Source organism: Triticum aestivum, chromosome 7D, assembly GCF_018294505.1.
Source record: "Triticum aestivum cultivar Chinese Spring chromosome 7D, IWGSC CS RefSeq v2.1, whole genome shotgun sequence".
NCBI classification, from domain to species: domain Eukaryota; kingdom Viridiplantae; phylum Streptophyta; class Magnoliopsida; order Poales; family Poaceae; genus Triticum; species Triticum aestivum.
The window spans coordinates 631,990,450-632,009,399 of record NC_057814.1 but is presented as its reverse complement, the minus strand read 5'-3'; positions in this window follow the sequence as shown (position 1 = coordinate 632,009,399).

The window sequence follows — 18,950 nt, the reverse complement described above, 5'->3', positions numbered from 1 at the left end:
TATATAGGGCCAAGGGAGAGGGGGGCGCAGCCTTGGCCCTTCCTCCAAGGAAGGGTGCGGCCAGGGAGGAGTCCATCCTCCCCAAGGCACCTCGGAGGTGCCTTCCCCCTTTAGGACTCTCCCTTTCCCTTATCTCTTGGCGCATGGGCCTCTTGGGGCTGGTGCCCCTGGCCCATATAGGCCAAGGCGCAAACCCCTACAGCCCATGTGGCCCCCCGGGGCTGGTGGACCCCCTTGGTGGACCCCCGGACCCCTTTCGGCACTCCCGGTACAATACCGATAAAGTGCGAAACTTTTCCGGCGACCAAAATAAGACTTCCCATATATAAATCTTTACCTCCGGACCATTCCGGAACTCCTCGTGACGTCCGGGATCTCATCCGGGACTCCGAACAACTTTCGGGTTACCGCATACTAATATCTCTATAACCCTAGCGTCACCGAACTTTAAGTGTGTAGACCCTACGGGTTCGGGAGACATGCAGACATGACCGAGACGACTCTCCGGTCAATAACCAACAGCGGGATCTGGATACCCATGTTGGCTCCCACATGCTCCTCGATGATCTCATCGGATGAACCACGATGTCGAGGATTCAATCAATCCCGTATACAATTCCCTTTGTCAATCGGTATGTTACTTGCCCGAGATTCGATCGTCGGTATCCCGATACCTTGTTCAATCTCGTTACCGGCAAGTCTCTTTACTCGTTCCGTAACACATCATCCCGTAATCAACTCCTTGGTCACATTGTGCACATTATGATGATGTCCTACCGACTGTTGGGGAACGTAGTAATTTCAAAAAAATTCCTACGCACACGCAAGATCATGGTGATGCATAGCAACGAGAGGGGAGAGTGTTGTCCACGTACCCTCGTAGACCGACAGCGGAAGCGTTATCATAACGCAGTTGATGTAGTCGTACGTCTTCACGATCCGACCGATCAAGTACCGAACGTACGTCACCTCCGAGTTCTACACACGTTCAGCTCGATGACGTCCCTCGAACTCCGATCCAGCCGAGTGTTGAGGGAGAGTTTCGTCAGCACGACGGCGTGGTGACGATGATGATGTTCCACCGACGCAGGGCTTCGCCTAAGCTCCGCAACGGTATTATCGAGGTGTAATATGGCGGAGGGGGGCACCGCACACGGCTAAGAGATCTCAAGGATCAATTGTTGTGTCTCTGGGGTGCCCCCTGCCCCCGTATATAAAGGAGCAAGGGGGAGGCAGCCGGCCAAGGGGAGAGGCGCGCCATAGGGGGGAGTCCTACTCCCACCGGGAGTAGGACTCCTCCTTTCCTTGTGGGAGTAGGAGAAGGGAAGGGGGAAGGAGAAAGAAGGAAGGGTGCGCCCCCCTTCCCTAGTCCAATTCGGACCAGACCATGGGGAGGGGTGCGGCCACCTTTTGAGGCCTTTCCCTCCTTTCCCGTATGGCCCATTAAGGCCCAATACGAATTCCCGTAACTCTCCGGTACTCCGAAAAATACCCAAATCACTCGGAACCTTTCCGAAGTCCGAATATAGTCGTCCAATATATCAATATTTACGTCTCGACCATTTCGAGACTCCTCGTCATATCCCCGATCTCATCCGGGACTCCGAACTCCTTCGGTACATCAAAACTCAATAAAACTGTCATCGTAACGTTAAGCGTGCGGACCCTACGGGTTCGAGAACTATGTAGACATGACCGAGACACGTCTCCGGTCAATAACCAATAGCGGGACCTGGATGCCCATATTGGCTCCCACATATTCTACGAAGATCTTTATCGGTCAGACCGCATAACAACATACGTTGTTCCCTTTGTCACCGGTATGTTACTTGCCCGAGATTTGATCGTCGGTATCTCCATACCTAGTTCGATCTCGTTACCGACAAGTCTCTTTACTCGTTCCGTAACACATCATCCCGCAACTAACTCATTAGTCACAATGCTTGCAAGGCTTATAGTGATGTGCATTACCGAGTGGGCCCAGAGATACCTCTCCGACAATTGGAGTGACAAATCCTAATCTCGAAATACGCCAACCCAACAAGTACCTTTGGAGACACCTGTAGAGCACCTTTACAATCACCCATTTACATTGTGACGTTTGGTAGCACACAAAGTGTTCCTCCGGTAAACGGGAGTTGCATAATCTCATAGTCATAGGAACATGTATAAGTCATGAAGAAAGCAATAGCAACATACTAAACGATCGAGTGCTAAGCTAACGGAATGGGTCAAGTCAATCACATCATTCTCCTAATGATGTGATCCCGTTAATCAAATGACAACTCATGTCTATGGCTAGGAAACATAACCATCTTTGATCAACGAGCTAGTCAAGTAGAGGCATACTAGTGACACTCTGTTTGTCTATGTATTCACACATGTATCATGTTTCCGGTTAATACAATTTTAGCATGAATAATAAACATTTATCATGATATAAGGAAATAAATAATAACTTTATTATTGCCTCTAGGGCATATTTCCTTCAGTCTTCCACTTGCACTAGAGTCAATAATCTAGTTCACATCGCCATGTGATTAAACATCAATAGTTCACATCACCATGTGATTAACACCCATAGTTCACATCGTCATGTGATCAACACCCAAAGGGTTTACTAGAGTCAGTAATCTAGTTCACATCGCTATGTGATTAACACCCAAAGAGTACTAAGGTGTGATCATGTTTTGCTTGTGAGATAATTTTAGTCAACGGGTCTGTCACATTCAGATCCGTAAGTATTTTACAAATTTCTATGTCTACAATGCTCTGCATGGAGCTACTCTAGCTAATTGCTCCCACTTTCAATATGTATCTAGACCGAGACTTAGAGTCATCTAGATTAGTGTCAAAACTTGCATCGACGTAACCCTTTACGATGAACCTTTTGTCACTTCCATAATCGAGAAACATATCCTTATTCCAGTAAGGATAATTTTGACCGCTGTCCAGTGATCTACTCTTAGATCACTATTGTACTCCCTTGCCAAAATCAGTGTAGGGTACACAATAGATCTGGTACACAGCATGGCATACTTTATAGAACCTATGGCCAAGGCATAGGGAATGACTTTCATTCTCTTTCTATCTTCTGCCGTGGTCGGGCTTTGAGTCTTTACTCAATTTCACACCTTGTAACACAGGCAAGAACTCTTTCTTTGACTGTTCTATTTTGAACTACTTCAAAATCTTGTTAAGGTATGTACTCATTGAAAAACTTATCAAGCGTCTTCATCTATCTCTATAGATCTTGATGCTCAATATGTAAGCAGCTTCACCAAGGTCTATCTTTGAAAAACTCCTTTCAAACACTCCTTTATGCTTTGCAGAATAATTCTACATTATTTCAGATCAACAATATGTCATTCACATATACTTATCAGAAATGCTGTAGTGCTCCCACTCACTTTCTTGTAAATACAGGCTTCACCGCAAGTCTGTATAAAACTATATCCTTTGATCAACTTATCAAAGCGTATATTCCAACTCCGAGATGCTTGCACCAGTCCATAGATGGATCGCTGGATCTTGCATATTTTGTTAGCACCTTTAGGATTGACAAAACCTTCTGGTTGCATCATATACAATTCTTCTTTAATAAATCCATTAAGGAATGTAGTTTTGTTTATCCATTTGCTAGATTTCATAAAATGCGGCAATTGCTAACATGATTCAAACATACTTAAGCATAGATACGAGTGAGAAACTCTCATCGTAGTCAACACCTTGAACTTGTCGAAAACTTTTTGCGACAATTCTAGCTTTGTAGATAGTGACACTACTACCAGCGTCCGTCTTCCTCTTGAAGATCCATTTAATCTCAATGGCTTGCCGATCATCGGGCAAGTCAACCAAAGTCCATACTTTGTTCTTCATACATGGATCTCATCTCAGATTTCATGGCCTCAAGCCATTTCCCGGAATCTGGGCTCATCATCGCTTCCTCATAGTTCGTAGGTTCGTCATGGTCAAATAACATGACCTCCAGAACAGGATTACCGTACCACTCTGGTGCGAATCTTACTCTGGTTGACCTACAAGGTTTAGTAACAACTTGATCTGAAGTTTCATGATCATCATCGTTAACTTACTCACTCATTGGTATAGACGTCACAGGAACCGTTTCTTGTGATGAACTACTTTCCAATAAGGGAGCAGGTACAGTTACCTTATCAAATTTTACTTTCCTCCCACTCACTTCTTTCGAGAGAAACTCCTTCTCTAGAAAGGATCCATACTAAGCAACGAATGTTTTGCCTTCGGATCAGTGATAGAAGGTGTACCCAACTGTCTCCTTTGGGTATCCTATGAAGACACATTTCTCCGATTTGGGTTTGACCTTATCAGGATGAAACTTTTTCACATAATCATCACAACCCCAAACTTTAAGAAACGACAACTTTGGTTTCTTGCCAAACCACAGTTCATAAGATGTCGTCTCAACGGATTTAGATGGTACCCTATTTAACGTGAATGCAGCTGTCTCTAATGCATAACCCCAAAACGATAGTGGTAGATCGGTAAGAGACATCATATATCGCACCATATCTAATAAAGTACGGTTACGATGTTCGGACACACCATTACACTATGGTGTTCCAGGTGGCGTGAGTAGTGAAACTATTTCACATTGTTTTTAACTGAAGGCCAAACTCGTAACTCAAATACTCTTCTCCACGATCAGATCGTAGAAACTTTATTTTCTTGTTACGATGATTTTCCACTTCACTCTGAAATTATATGAACTTTTCAAATGTTTCAGACTTCTGTTTCATTAAGTAGATATATACCCATATCTGCTCAAATCATCTATGAAGGTCAAAAAATAATGATACCTGCTACGAGCCTCAATATTCATCGGACCACATACATCTGTATGTATGATTTCCAACAAATCTGTTGCTCTCTCCATAGTTCCGGGGAACGGCGTTTTAGTCATCTTGCCCATGAGGCATGGTTCGCAAGCATCAAGTGATTCATAATCAATTGATTCCAAAATCCCATCAGTATGGAGTTTCTTCATGCGCTTTACACCAATATGACCTAAACGGCAGTGCCACAAATAAGTTGCACTATCATTATTAACTTTGCATCTTTTGGCTTCAATATTATGAATATGTGTATCACTACGATCGAGATCCAACAAACCATTTTCGTTGGTGTGTATGACCATAAAAGGTTTTTATTCATGTAAACAGAACAACAATTGTTCTCTAACTTAAATGAATAACCGTATTGCAATAAACATGATCAAATCATATTCATGCTCAACGCAAACACCAAATAACACTTATTTAGTTTCAACACTAATCCCGAAAGTATAGGGAGTGTGCGATGATGATCATATCAATCTTGGAACTACTTCCAACACACATCGTCACCTCGCCTTTTACTAGTCTCTGTTTATTCTGCAACTCCCGTTTTCGAGTTACTACTCTTTAGCAACTGAACTAGTATCAAATACTGAGGGGTTGCTATAAACACTAGTAAGTATACATCAATAACATGTATATCCAATATACCTTTGTTCACTTTGCCATCCTTCTTATCTACCAAATACTTGGGGCAGTTCCGCCTCCAGTGACCAGTTCCTTTGCAGTAAAAGCACTTAGTCTCAGGCTTAGGTACAGACTTGGGCTTCTTCACTTGAGTAGCAACTTGCTTGCCGTTCTTCTTGAAGTTCCCCTTCTTCCCTTTGCCCTTTTCTTGAAACTAGTGGTCTCGTCAACCATCAACACTTGATGTTTTTCTTGATTTCTACCTTCGTCGATTTCAGCATCGCGAAGAGCTCGGGAATTACTTTCGTCATCCCTTGCATACTGTAGTTCATCATGAAGTTCTACTAACTTGGTGATGGTGACTAGAGAATTCTGTCAATCACTATTTTATCTGGAAGATTAACTCCCACTTGATTCAAGCGATTGTAGTACCCAGACAATCTGAGCACATGCTCACTAGTTGAGCGATTCTCCTCCATCTTTTAGCTATAGAACTTGTTGGAGATTTCATATCTCTCAACTCGGGTATTTGCTTGAAATATTAACTTCAACTCCTGGAACATCTCATATGCTCCATGACGTTCAAAACGTCTTTGAAGTCCCGATTCTAAGCCGTTAAGCATGGTGCACTAAACTATCAAGTAGTCATCATATTGAGCTAGCCAAACGTTCATAACGTCTGCATCTGCTCCTGCAATAGGTCTGTCACCTAGCGGTGCATCAAGGACATAATTCTTCTGTGCAGCAATGAGGATAATCCTCAGATCACGGATCCAATCCGCATCTTTGCTACTAACATCTTTCAACATAATTTTTCTCTAGGAACATATCAAAAATAAACACAGGGAAGCAACAACGCGAGCTATTGATCTACAACATAATTTGCAAAATACTATCAGGACTAAGTTCATGATAAATTTAAGTTCAATTAATCATATTACTTAAAAACTCCCACTTAGATAGACATCCCTCTAATCCTCTAAGTGATCACGTGATCCATATCAACTAAACCATGTCCGATCATCACGTGAGATGGAGTAGTTTCAATGGTGAACATCACTATGTTGATCATATCTACTATATGATTCACGCTCGACCTTTCGGTCACCGTGTTCCGAGGCCATATCTGTTATATGCTAGGCTCGTCAAGTTTAACCTGAGTATTCCACGTGTGCAACTGTTTTGCACCCGTTGTATTTGAACGTAGAGCCTATCACACCCGATCATCACGTGGTGTCTCAGCACGAAGAACTTTCGCAACGGTGCATACTCAGGGAGAACACTTATACTTTGATAATTTAGTGAAGGATCATCTTATAATGCTACCGTCAAACAAAGCAAGATAAGATGCATAAAGGATTAACATCACATGCAATCAATATAAGTGATATGATATGGCCATCATCATCTTGTGCTTGTGATCTCCATCTCCGAAGCACCGTGCTTGTGATCTCCATCTCCGAAGCACCGTCATGATCACCATCGTCACCGGCGTGACACCTTGATCTCCATCGTAGCATCGTTGTCGTCTCGCCAACTTATTGCTTTTACGACTATCGCTACCGCTTAGTGATAAAGTAAAACTATTACATGGCGATTGCATCTCATACAATAAAGCGACAACCATATGGCTCCTGCCAGTTGCCGATAACTCGGTTACAAAACATGATCATCTCATACAACACATTATATCACATCATGTCTTGACCATATCACATCACAACATGCCCTGCAAAAACAAGTTAGACGATCTCTACTTTGTTGTTGCATATTTTACGTGGCTGCTACGGGCTTAGCAAGAACCGTTCTTACCTACGCATCAAAACCACAACGATAGTTTGTCAAGTTGGTGCTGTTTTAACCTTCGCAAGGACCGGGCGTAGCCACACTCGGTTCAACTAAAGTGAGAGAGACAGACACCCGCCAGTCACCTTTAAGCAACGAGTGCTCCGAACGGTGAAACCAGTCTCGCGTAAGCGTACACGTAATGTCGGTCCGGGCCGCTTCATCTCACAATACCGCTGAACCAAAGTATGACATGCTGGTAAGCAGTATGACTTATATCGCCCACAACTCACTTGTGTTCTACTCGTGCATAGCATCAACGCATAAAACCAGGCTCGGATGCCACTGTTGGGGAACGTAGTAATTTCAAAAAAATTCCTACGCACACGCAAGATCATGGTGATGCATAGCAACGAGAGGGGAGAGTGTTGTCCACGTACCCTCGTAGACCGACAGCGGAAGCGTTATCACAACGCGGTTGATGTAGTCGTACGTCTTCACGATCCGACCGATCAAGTACCGAACGTACGGCACCTCCGAGTTCTACACACGTTCAGCTCGATGATGTCCCTCGAACTCTGATCCAGCCGAGTGTTGAGGGAGAGTTTCGTCAGCACGACGGCGTGGTGATGATGATGATGTTCCACCGACGCAGGGCTGCGCCTAAGCTCCGCAACGGTATTATCGAGGTGTAATATGGTGGAGGGGGGCACCGCACACGGCTAAGAGATCTCAAGGATCAATTGTTGTGTCTCTGGGGTGCCCCCTACCCCCGTATATAAAGGAGCAAGGGGGAGGCAGCCGGCCAAGGGGAGAGGCGCGCCATAGGGGGGAGTGAGTAGGACTCCTCCTTTCCTTGTGGGAGTAGGAGAAGGGAAGGGGGAAGGAGAAAGAAGGAAGGGTGCGCCCCCCTTCCCTAGTCCAATTCGGACCAGACCATGGGGAGGGGTGCGGCCACCTTTTGAGGTTTTTCTCTCCTTTCCCGTATGGCCTATTAAGGCCCAATATGAATTCCCGTAACTCTCCGGTACTCCGAAAAATACCCGAATCACTCGGAACCTTTCCGAAGTCCGAATATAGTCGTCCAATATATCGATTTTTATGTCTCGACCATTTCGAGACTCCTCGTCATATCCCCGATCTCATCCGGGACTCCGAACTCCTTCGGTACATCAAAACTCAATAAAACTGTCATTGTAACGTTAAGCGTGCGGACCCTACGGGTTCGAGAACTATGTAGACATGACCGAGACACGTCTCCGGTCAATAACCAATAGCGGGACCTGGATGCCCATATTGGCTCCCACATATTCTACGAAGATCTTTATCGGTCAGACCGCATAACAACATACGTTGTTCCCTTTGTCACCGGTATGTTACTTGCCCGAGATTTGATCGTCGGTATCTCGATACCTAGTTCAATCTCGTTACCGGCAAGTCTCTTTACTCGTTCCGTAACACATCATCCCGCAAGTAACTCATTAGTCACAATGCTTGCAAGGCTTATAGTGATGTGCATTACCGAGTGGGCCCAGAGATACCTCTCCGACAATTGGAGTGACAAATCCTAATCTCGAAATACGCCAACCCAACAAGTACCTTTGGAGACACCTGTAGAGCACCTTTATAATCACCCATTTACGTTGTGACGTTTGGTAGCACACAAAGTGTTCCTCCGGTAAACGGGAGTTGCATAATCTCATAGTCATAGGAACATGTATAAGTCATGAAGAAAGCAATAGCAACATACTAAACGATCGAGTGCTAAGCTAACGGAATGGGTCAAGTCAATCACATCATTCTCCTAATGATGTGATCCCGTTAATCAAATGACAACTCATGTCTATGGCTAGGAAACATAACCATCTTTGATCAACGAGCTAGTCAAGTAGAGGCATACTAGTGACACTCTGTTTGTCTATGTATTCACACATGTATCATGTTTCCGGTTAATACAATTCTAATATGAATAATAACATTTATCATGATATAAGGAAATAAATAATAACTTTATTATTGCCTCTGGGGCATATTTCCTTCAAGTGGGCCCAGGGATACCTCTCCGTTTACACGGAGTGACAAATCCCAGTCTCGATTCGTGCCAACCCAACAGACACTTTCGGAGATACCTGTAGTGCACCTTTATAGCCAACCAGTTACGTTGTGACGTTTGGTACACCCAAAGCATTCCTACGGTATCCGGGAGTTGCACAATCTCATGGTCTAAGGAAATGATACTTGACATTAGAAAAGCTCTTAGCAAACGAACTACACGATCTTGTGCTAGGCTTAGGATTGGGTCTTGTCCATCACATCATTCTCCTAATGATGTGATCCCGTTATCAACGACATCCAATGTCCATGGTCAGGAAACCGTAACCATGTATTGATAAACGAGCTAGTCAACTAAAGGCTTACTAGGGACATGGTGTTGTCTATGTATCCACACATGTATCTGAGTTTTCTATCAATACAATTCTAGCATGGATAATAAACGATTATCATGAACAAGGAAATATAATAATAACCAATTTATTATTGCCTCTAGGGCATATTTCCAACAGAGTGGGCATATCCATAATGTGTCCAGACTCTTCCAAAGCACCCACAAGTTTGATCATGTGGGATTTCTGACGTCCAGATGCGGATTTGATGTATGGTGTTGAATGACAAATATACCGAAACAACATGAACATTTGAGGGCACTTTGATGAACCGCGTTAAAGTTAAAGTTGCCCTGAGCTTGCTAGATTAGATTCCGGCTGACGCATGCATAGCGTGCGTGGACTAGACGAGAGAGTCTACGTCACGAACGAAATTTGGCTGCCGATGCAACTTAGTACGAGACGACTGACTCATCCTGTCGGAGTTTCAGAAAAAAAAAATGGTCTCATGCATGCACCACAAACGTACGTTGGTTCTTCGTCGTGGAAAAACTCGGCAGCTGCTCTGCGCCGCACGCGGACAAAGATCGGCGAATTTTATTCAGCCAATTAACCCCGGTGACATGATGGTCGAGGCCGGCCGGAAGAAAGTCCATGCGCCGTGGCGTCGCAGTTAGCCAGCTGCATGCAGCTAGTCGCCTGTCCTGGACATATTCGTCGTGAACACACCTACACACTCTCAAGTCGCCTTCGTACGGGTCAATAACATATTTTATTTATAAAAAATAAAACATTTTTTATCTCAACAATATTCCTTATGTATGCATCGATCCAACTTGATCGCTTGATTTGAGTGCAGGATAAGCGAGCCACAAGTACCGATATATGCTGTACACAACTTTGGGTCGTGACGCGAGTGGAGAGTTCGAGCTTTTATTTTCTCTTTTGGCAAAGGCAGAGTTTCAATTTCCATGCTCTCTATGTGGCTTGGGCATGGTCTTTTTCAATGAAATCGGTTAAATAGCCGGCGGGGGTACGGATCATGGTTTTAAATAGCCGGCTCGCTATAGCCTTTTCAGCAGGTTGCCGTTAAATAGCCGCCTTCATAAATAGCCCGCTTTAGCCCGCTATAGCTGATTTGAAGGCCTGCCGCTATTTTCTATAGCCCGCTATTTAAAACATTGGTACGGATGCATGGATTAGGGTTAGGGTTCAGCACATCAGTGGACTAATCTACCAATTATACTTGAGTGTGACAGTAAGCAAGCAGTCCAGATGATTACTTCACGGGATCAAGATCGTTCCCAGTACTCGATGTTGATCACGGAGATCAAGAGACTCCTGAGTGAAAGAGAGTGTGGTGTTACTCATATTGGTAGAGAGTAAAATAATGTTAGCCATGTCTTAGGCAAACTACGGTAGGACGGAGGATCGCACTGTGGTTTGGATTGGTTCCGGTCGGCAAACTACGGTAGGACGGAGGATTGCACTGTGGTTTGGATTGGCTCCTGTCCATGTAATATCCCTAGTCCGTGTAGGGAAGAATCCCTTTGCTCTTGAGTAATACAAACTTCTTTACCCTGCAAAAAAGAAAAAGAAAAACTGCCGAGGTTGAAAGGAGCGAGCTTTGGCGGCATGGGTGGCAGGGTTGAAAGGAGCGAGCTTTGGCGGCATGGGTGGCAGGGTTGCGCTAGTGCGGCAGCAGGGCGGCCGGCTGCGTGCTTGCGGCCCACCGGCATGTGTGTGTGGTGGGTGAGGTTGGGTCTCTTCGGTTGCCGGAGCGGCGGCTCCGGACAGTGGGCATGGCGGCATCATTCCGATGGGTGTCGCTGCGCGGGTGCTTGTGTGTCGTCTCAGCCATGTGGGCGGCGAGGTGGCTCGCTCCCGGAGCGTCCAACATGCGAGTGTGGTTGTTGCTACCACTCCGTCTGTTCCGGGCGTCATTTGCATCTTTCCTTGGTCGGCCATGGCTGAGGACCTGGTTGGTGGGGGTCTAGTCCCGAGCGAAAGCTCTGCCCGACCACGTCGGTGCCGGTGATGGCGACGCTTGTGTGCGTCGTTTTCCTCCTTGGAGCTGTCATCATGGGTGGCCCTATTCACCATCGGCTCTGGGTGAAAACCCTTGGTATGGCAGGTTCTAGACCAGGCGGTGGCGGCGATGTGTCGTCGTATCCTTCTTGGAGGCTCCGTCAAGTGAGCAAGGTCCTCTGCTACTGATCACCAGGGTGAGCTCTGTAGATGGCGACTTCTTCTCGTCGTGTGTCGAGTCCATGCATCGACGGTGGTGCTCTCGTGAGGAGCGTGGTTTGGCGAGGCGGTTGTGCTCGAAGACCTCCCTTTGGTGCTCCGGCGCCAGTCTTCTTTCGCGCTCTAGGGTGGTGAGCATTCCATCGTCCGACGGTGCGGCGCCCTTCGAGCCGGGGCGAGGAGCTGGCGGCTCCTTCTGGCGATGGAATAGAATGGCTCTGGTTTGCTGGGCACCCAGGTGATGGCAGTGCCACAGCCCCTCTGTCGGCTGATCCCCTTTCGAGCCGGCTCCATTCGCAGCATTGGTGCTTCGGGCATGTATGAGGGCTCCAGTGTCTCATTTTATTACCTGTTTGAGCTGTGTTGTTGCTCCTAGGCATCCATGTATCTAGTCGGAGCTTTTATTTCGCTTCTCTTTGTTGCGTTGTGTTGTATCGTTGTTTGGACTTCTTGTCCTCAGCCGTAAGGGCGTCATTAATTTAACGCCGGGCCGTAGGCCTCTTATCTGAAAAACAGTTGGTGAACCTGGATTAGGACGATGCAACACACTCACAATTGAGCCGTTTGATGAGGCCGGAGACTAGTCCTAGACGACAAGGCTAGTCTTTTTTCTCTCTTTCGTTCACAACCGACACGGCTGGACACTTCACTACTCTAAATTCTATGATAGACAAGACAAGGATAGCCATACAAGCCCGAATACGAGGACCGCCAGCAGGAGCTTAATCCGAGGCTTCCTGGAAGAACGAACGTTTTGCGGATGTAATTAACCGGATCGTCTTACGAAACCATGTATCAGTCAGATTCATTTGTATATCCTGTGCGGGAGCTGTACATACTACTAGTAGTTTTTTTGTAGTAACAACTGAAATACGATCCCATGGCATGCCGACGATGGAATTAATTGAATTCGGGTGCCGTGGCATGGCATGGACAGATGCAACTTGGCAGTAGACGACTGACTCGTTCGATCGTCTGTCTCCCGTAAAAGAAAAGAAAAGACTGGCTCGCTCGCGGTCGGAGTTCCGCGCGGCACAGCTCGTCTTCGTCGTAGAAAACCCGGCAGATAGCAGCACGACGCCGACGGCCGGACACGACCAACTTCAGTAGACCCGGCCAGCCGGCACTCCGGAAGATCCACCAACGCAAAAGATGGGGAAAAAAAAAGCCTGTGGCCTAAGGGCTACCGTCTGACGTCGGCCGAACATACAGTCTCCGTTGTGACAGAGTCGACGGTTAACATGTTCCGCATGCGGCATAATGCCAGGCCTTAATCAAGTGACGATTTCCTTTTTTAAAATACTCATATACGCTATAATAGTTCATCCAAAATACAAAGGGCCTCCAACATGACAAAAATTACATTACGGCCCCTAGACCATCGGAGGACCACTATCGCCATCAGAATGAGTCGCCGACGTGCCACTGTCGCCGCTCACATACCGAAGCTGGTCTGACCTTATTGATGACAGTCGGGAAGTCTTCGTTCAGGTGCCCCAAGAACCAGGACTTGGGTCACCGCGCGTGCAAAGAAATTGGGCTCCATCATGCCGCGAGAGTAGGCCTTTGTAATGGTGTTGTAACACGTTGGGTGTTGTAACACAAACATTAAACTCTTTTTTCCTCTTAATTAATGAATGAGCCAAGTCTTTTGCCTCATTTAAAAAAAAGCCTGACACCAAATCTCGTTGTCATGCACGCATGACCAAAAATTCTAACCTTGTTGCCCCAAGGAGATGGCAGCAATCTACGTTGAAGTTCCGTTGACTCTGTCTTGATTGACAGATTCGAGGAGGATCGAAGCTCAGAAGACCAACTCAAAGATGCAGTGTCGTCATGAGTTCGAGCACCACCTCCGTGAGGACTACAACTACAAACCCTAACCTGAACTCTAGCCAGAGTTGAGGCTCCAGGATTCTCCACCCTGCCACCACCCTTTGGAGCGGCAGGCTAAGTATAAGTGGAGCTTGGAGGGGAGGAGAACTTTGCCCTAGCCTCCTATGCATGAGGGAAAGGAGAAGATCGTTTTCTGAGGACCATGTTTATCTTGGTACTCATACTAAAATGGTCGTATGCATCCCTGGTTGGTGCAGAGACCGGGAAGTGAAAATCTCTCCCATTTTTATAGAAAACACATGAGGAAATAGACTCGCGTCCCTCTCGCGTCTCCTCCCCCGCGGGCGACTTGGGAGGGCTCAGCCGCCGCCTAGTCCCTCCAGCGCCCTTCTCCCCCTCCGCCGCTGCCGATGGTCGGCGCTGTGCAAAGCCCGTGCGTGCGATGGCGGCGGCGGAGGGTCTCTCCTCACGTTCCCGGATCTGCGGCGGTGTGGGCGTCCTGATCTGCGGGATGCGGCCCTCCCGACGGTGTGGCAGATCCCGGAGGCGGCGGACTCGCGGCGGTGCACTGGTGCCCAGATCCATGGGTGTGGGACTCCCGGCAGCGTGCTGGCTCCCGGCGGCGGCGGGATCGGTCGACGGTAGGCTTGGACGATGGCGTCGGCCACACGGTGTCGGATCTCGTCGCTCGTGGCGGATCTCGCCACTCCGGCCTTCATGGAGGGACCTGGACCAGGGGCGGCGGCCCCGTTAGGCATGGCGACGGCGCCCTCGGCTGGCGACGTTCGCGGGGGGTGGATGGACGACGTCTTGACCGCGTGGGCGGTGAGTCACCGGTGGATCTCCTCCGCGTTGCAGGATCTCTCCCGCTGCACTTGGTGGCTTACGATCGCGGTCGTTGGCCTCGGTGCATTCGCGGGGGCTGGTAGAGGCGACATCGGACCGGAGGAAACTCTGGATGACTCGTTCATCCCGACGGTGGCGACGACCAGGGTCGCCGTTCTCCTCCTTGCAGGCGCCGTCGAGGTCCCTGCCCTCCACCCCGACCCCATGCTGGGGTGAAAACCCTAAATCTCCTTAGATTGGGTGGCGGCGGCACTGCGTGTGTCGTACCCTTCTTGGAGGCACCACCTGGGGCGTTTGGGTGCTCGGTTTGAGGAACTGCGGGCGGAGGGGATGGGACCAGTGGCAACAGGTGGTGTTTCGCATCGGAGGAGCGGCGTGGCATCTGGCACGTCGACAACGGCGGGTCTCAACGGCATGGAGCAGCGGGGTCTCGCCGGTGGGTGTGTGATGATGGACGAGCGCAGGATGGTGGCGTTGTTTGGCGTCGTGGTGGCGTCGACGGCAGCTAGACCGGGTAAGGTAGATGCAGCAGTACAGCACTGAAGAACGATTGGTGGCAGGTGGCTGCGGCGGCCTCAAACCCGGCAGGCGTCCTGATTAGGACCTCAGGTCTTAGATGTTAGGTTTGGCTGCGAGGTTTGTTTGGTACTAGACCCAGACTATCAGCATCCCTACATCAACTGGATAGGAGTAGCGATAGATGTTGCCTAGACGGTGGCTTTAATCTTACTGTTGTATGACTTTGTAAGGTCTTGTGTGAATAATTAATAAAGTGAATGCATGCATCGTCCAGATGCAGAGGCCGGGGGTCCTCCTCCTTTTCCAAAAAAAAAAAATTTGATTTGTCTCTATGCAAATGCACCTGGATTGACCATAATATCTGTTTTTGCTCGTTTTCCATCACTTGAACTAAGACTCAATCAAGTTGAAAAGGTATTTTAGAGACTCTCAGAGCACAATATACATTTTTGCTCGATTATTCATTAATCAAAGTCAGAGGTGGAACTATTCAGGGCAGCGGCCAGGAGCACGATCGGCAATGGGCAATCCACTCTCTTCTGGGAAGACAGGTGGATCAACGGTTACCGAGCAGGGGAGATTGCGCCCAATATATATGACCGCGTTGCGCCAGCTACTAGAGGCACACGCACGGTCTTTCAGGGGCTGCCAGACAGGGTCCTTAGATGTTGGGCCGGATATGCTAGCAGTGGCACTACACGACTACCTCACCCTATGGGACAAAGTAACGCAGATCCAACTTGTGCCTAAGGAGGAAGACTCGTTAAGATGGGCTTGGGAGAAAGATGGGCAGTACTCCACGCGATCGGCCTACGCGGCGCGATTTTGGGGTCGTGAGATAGCACCGGCTGCTACGTTCACATGGGAATCAAAGGTCCCACTCAAATGCCGCTTCTTTGCATGGCTTGCCCTACAAGACAGATGTTGGACATCGGATAGGCTTGCACAATGAGGCCTCGACCACCAGGAACGCTGTCCATTCCGTGACCAAGAGCAAGAGAGTATCAACCACATCCTGTTTGGTTGCGTCTTCACGAGAGAAGTGTGGACGAAGGTGTGCACGGCCATGAACAAGCCGACATGGGCGCCAACGGTCGGAACCGATGCAGTAGAATGGTGCATAGCAAAGAGCCAAAGCGTCATGAGCGCCAAAGACACCCGGGCAACCATCATCGTGGTAATGTGGAAGCTATGGAATCACTGAAACGCGATAGTTTTTGACGGGGAGACACCCTCGATCTCTAGGATACTCCGCTCCATAATCGAGGAGGGGAAAACGTGGGAGATGGCAGGCCTCCTAAAGGCGGGCATAGGTACCGTTATAACGGCACTAGAGGTAGGCCTAGGTGAAACAGAATAGTAGCATGTATATGGTGGAGTTGGGTTATAACATGTGATGTAACCCTATTCCTTCTTTAATATATAGTACGCACACTCGTGCGCACTCGAGAAAAAAAAGTCAGAGGTGGAGGTAAGAGTTTTATATATTAAATGTTTGAAAAAAATATGCTACTTTGGATTCTTCGCGAGAGAAGAAACAAGAAGGTCGTTGAGCTAGCTTCCCTACTGATATGGGTTTTTCAATGAAGTCGATCAGCCGATACCACACACTCAACCGCCCACGCACTGAAAGTAAAAGTTAGGTTCCTTTCTCTTGGTTTTTATCATTTCTCATGACTTTAGCTTGATAATACACCTGGAATTCCACGAAGGTGCATTCAAACTTCTCACATCAACTCTTCTTTCATAGGATAACAGATATAACTACCAATTTCTTAACGAGTGAACGATGCAATCGAAACACACGTTGAGACTGAACTCAACCATGTTACCTCCACCACGCTAAGAAAACACAAATCAAATCAACCGAATTGTCATGGACCGCATAGAAATCAGTTGATTGTTGTCTATTCTATGAGAAAATACTGTTGAGTCGATAACCTTCTCCGAACTCGTACGTACCCGTGCGTCTCTCCTCCTAAGGAAAGGCGGCTAGGGTTTCTGCCTCCCGTCGGCGGCGCCGCCGATCTGCTGCATCTCCTATGGCCTTATGTCCATGGGTGTGCGGTGGATCCCGGCCCTTGCCGGCGGGAGGGCTCCAGTTTTAGGTACTTCTTCAAGTTTTGTTAGGGTTTGTGTCCTGCCCAGGAAGACGAGACGGTGGCGGCTCCTTAAGATGGAATAAGGTTCTCTCTGCCTAGCCCCTGCCCCGGTGGTGCGTCTAGCATCGTCGGAGGGCGTGTGGAGGTATGACTCCGGCGGATCTCACATGATTCGGTCGGTGGTTGTCTTTGGTGAATCTGTTCAAATTCGGTCTTTGTTCATCTTCTTCTTGTGTCTTAATGTTGGATCCTTCCGATCTAACATTCTCTTCATCGGTGGCGGTTACTATTCTGGTGCGTTAGTCCTATGAGGCCTTAGCACGACGACTTTCTGATTGTCTACTACAACAAGTTGTGGCCGGCTCCGGCGAGGAAGGGGTGATGACGGTGGCACGCCTTCGGTTCACTTCTGTGCTTGTAGTCATCGCTAGGTGGTTTACGAATCTGGATGTATTTTTATTTCTGGTGTTCGTTGTATGGCCATGATTGAAGATGAATAGATCGAAAGTTTCTTGCAAAAAAATGAAGAAAATACTATGGAACCAACTCCATATGAAACCTCTCGTAACCCCCGTCTACAAGGCTATTAGGCTTTTCGCTCCTTTCATTGGCGCCACCGTTGGTCCGCCTCTCCTTCGGCGGCCCTATGGGCCTTAGAGTCAAGGCAGAGCCCGGTTCTCGCTGGTGAAAGGATTCATATTCCAGTTTTGTTAAGGTTTGTGTCCTGGCCGGGATGGTGAGACGACAGTGACGACCTAAAGTCGAAATAGTGTCCTACCCGCCTAGTATTCGTTTCGACAGAGGGCACGTGGATGTTTGGTTCTGGTTAGATCCAGCAGTTTCTTTGGGTGCACTGGGCACCGGTGTGCTTGCTCGAGTGGCAGTGATGGCACTCTGGTTTCTGATATCGTTCTAGACGATGGTGGTTGCTTGGGTGATCACCACGGCTCGATGTTTTGCCTCCCTTCTTTATGTTTGATGGGGGGAAGGTGCTTGATTTGATAGCAGCGCTCGAGTCTCTGGGACAAGACTCCCCTGTGATTTCGGAAACGACTTTGATTTTGGGATGTTGGCGACGACAGAGTTGGAGTGTCGATAACTTCCCATCCGCGATGAACAAGGTTTGGCCACTACAAGATATGAAATTAACACATGTGACTGAAGTCGACTTCTTCCACGGTTATACTCATACCATCTAGGATCAATGAACGCCCTCCCGCTACACTAATGTGCATGTAGACGCGATGAGACCGTGCACATGATCTCATTGCCGCAGTCGTTGTGGGCCACCACCCCCGTCACAATGACCAGCGGAGTCCGTCGCCCCCTCCATGACTATCCTTCAAAGGATCCGCCCCGTAAGCCACGTGTGGCACCGCAACGAACCGAGGCCGTCGCGCCCCGCCGGTGCCACGGCGCCCCTTCCCTTCCCTTCCCCGGTTCCCCTCCCTCGGAGGAGAGAGTATCACTTGAAAACCAACATTTAGTGGGAAATTAGGTAAAAACCACACGGAAAAAGATGTTTTGAAGTTTTAAAAAAGAATCACAGAAAAATTGCGAGGTATTAAGAGGGTGATGTTCCGTCACCATGCGAAATCGTGGTTACCGGACCGTAGGACGTTTGGTCGACCGATGACCCCCCTAGCTCGCCGGAAACCACGACGGGGTTCGTTGTCGTTGGTCGGCGGTCGCCAGCCCGAGTTACACACGACGGAAAACTGCCACTATTA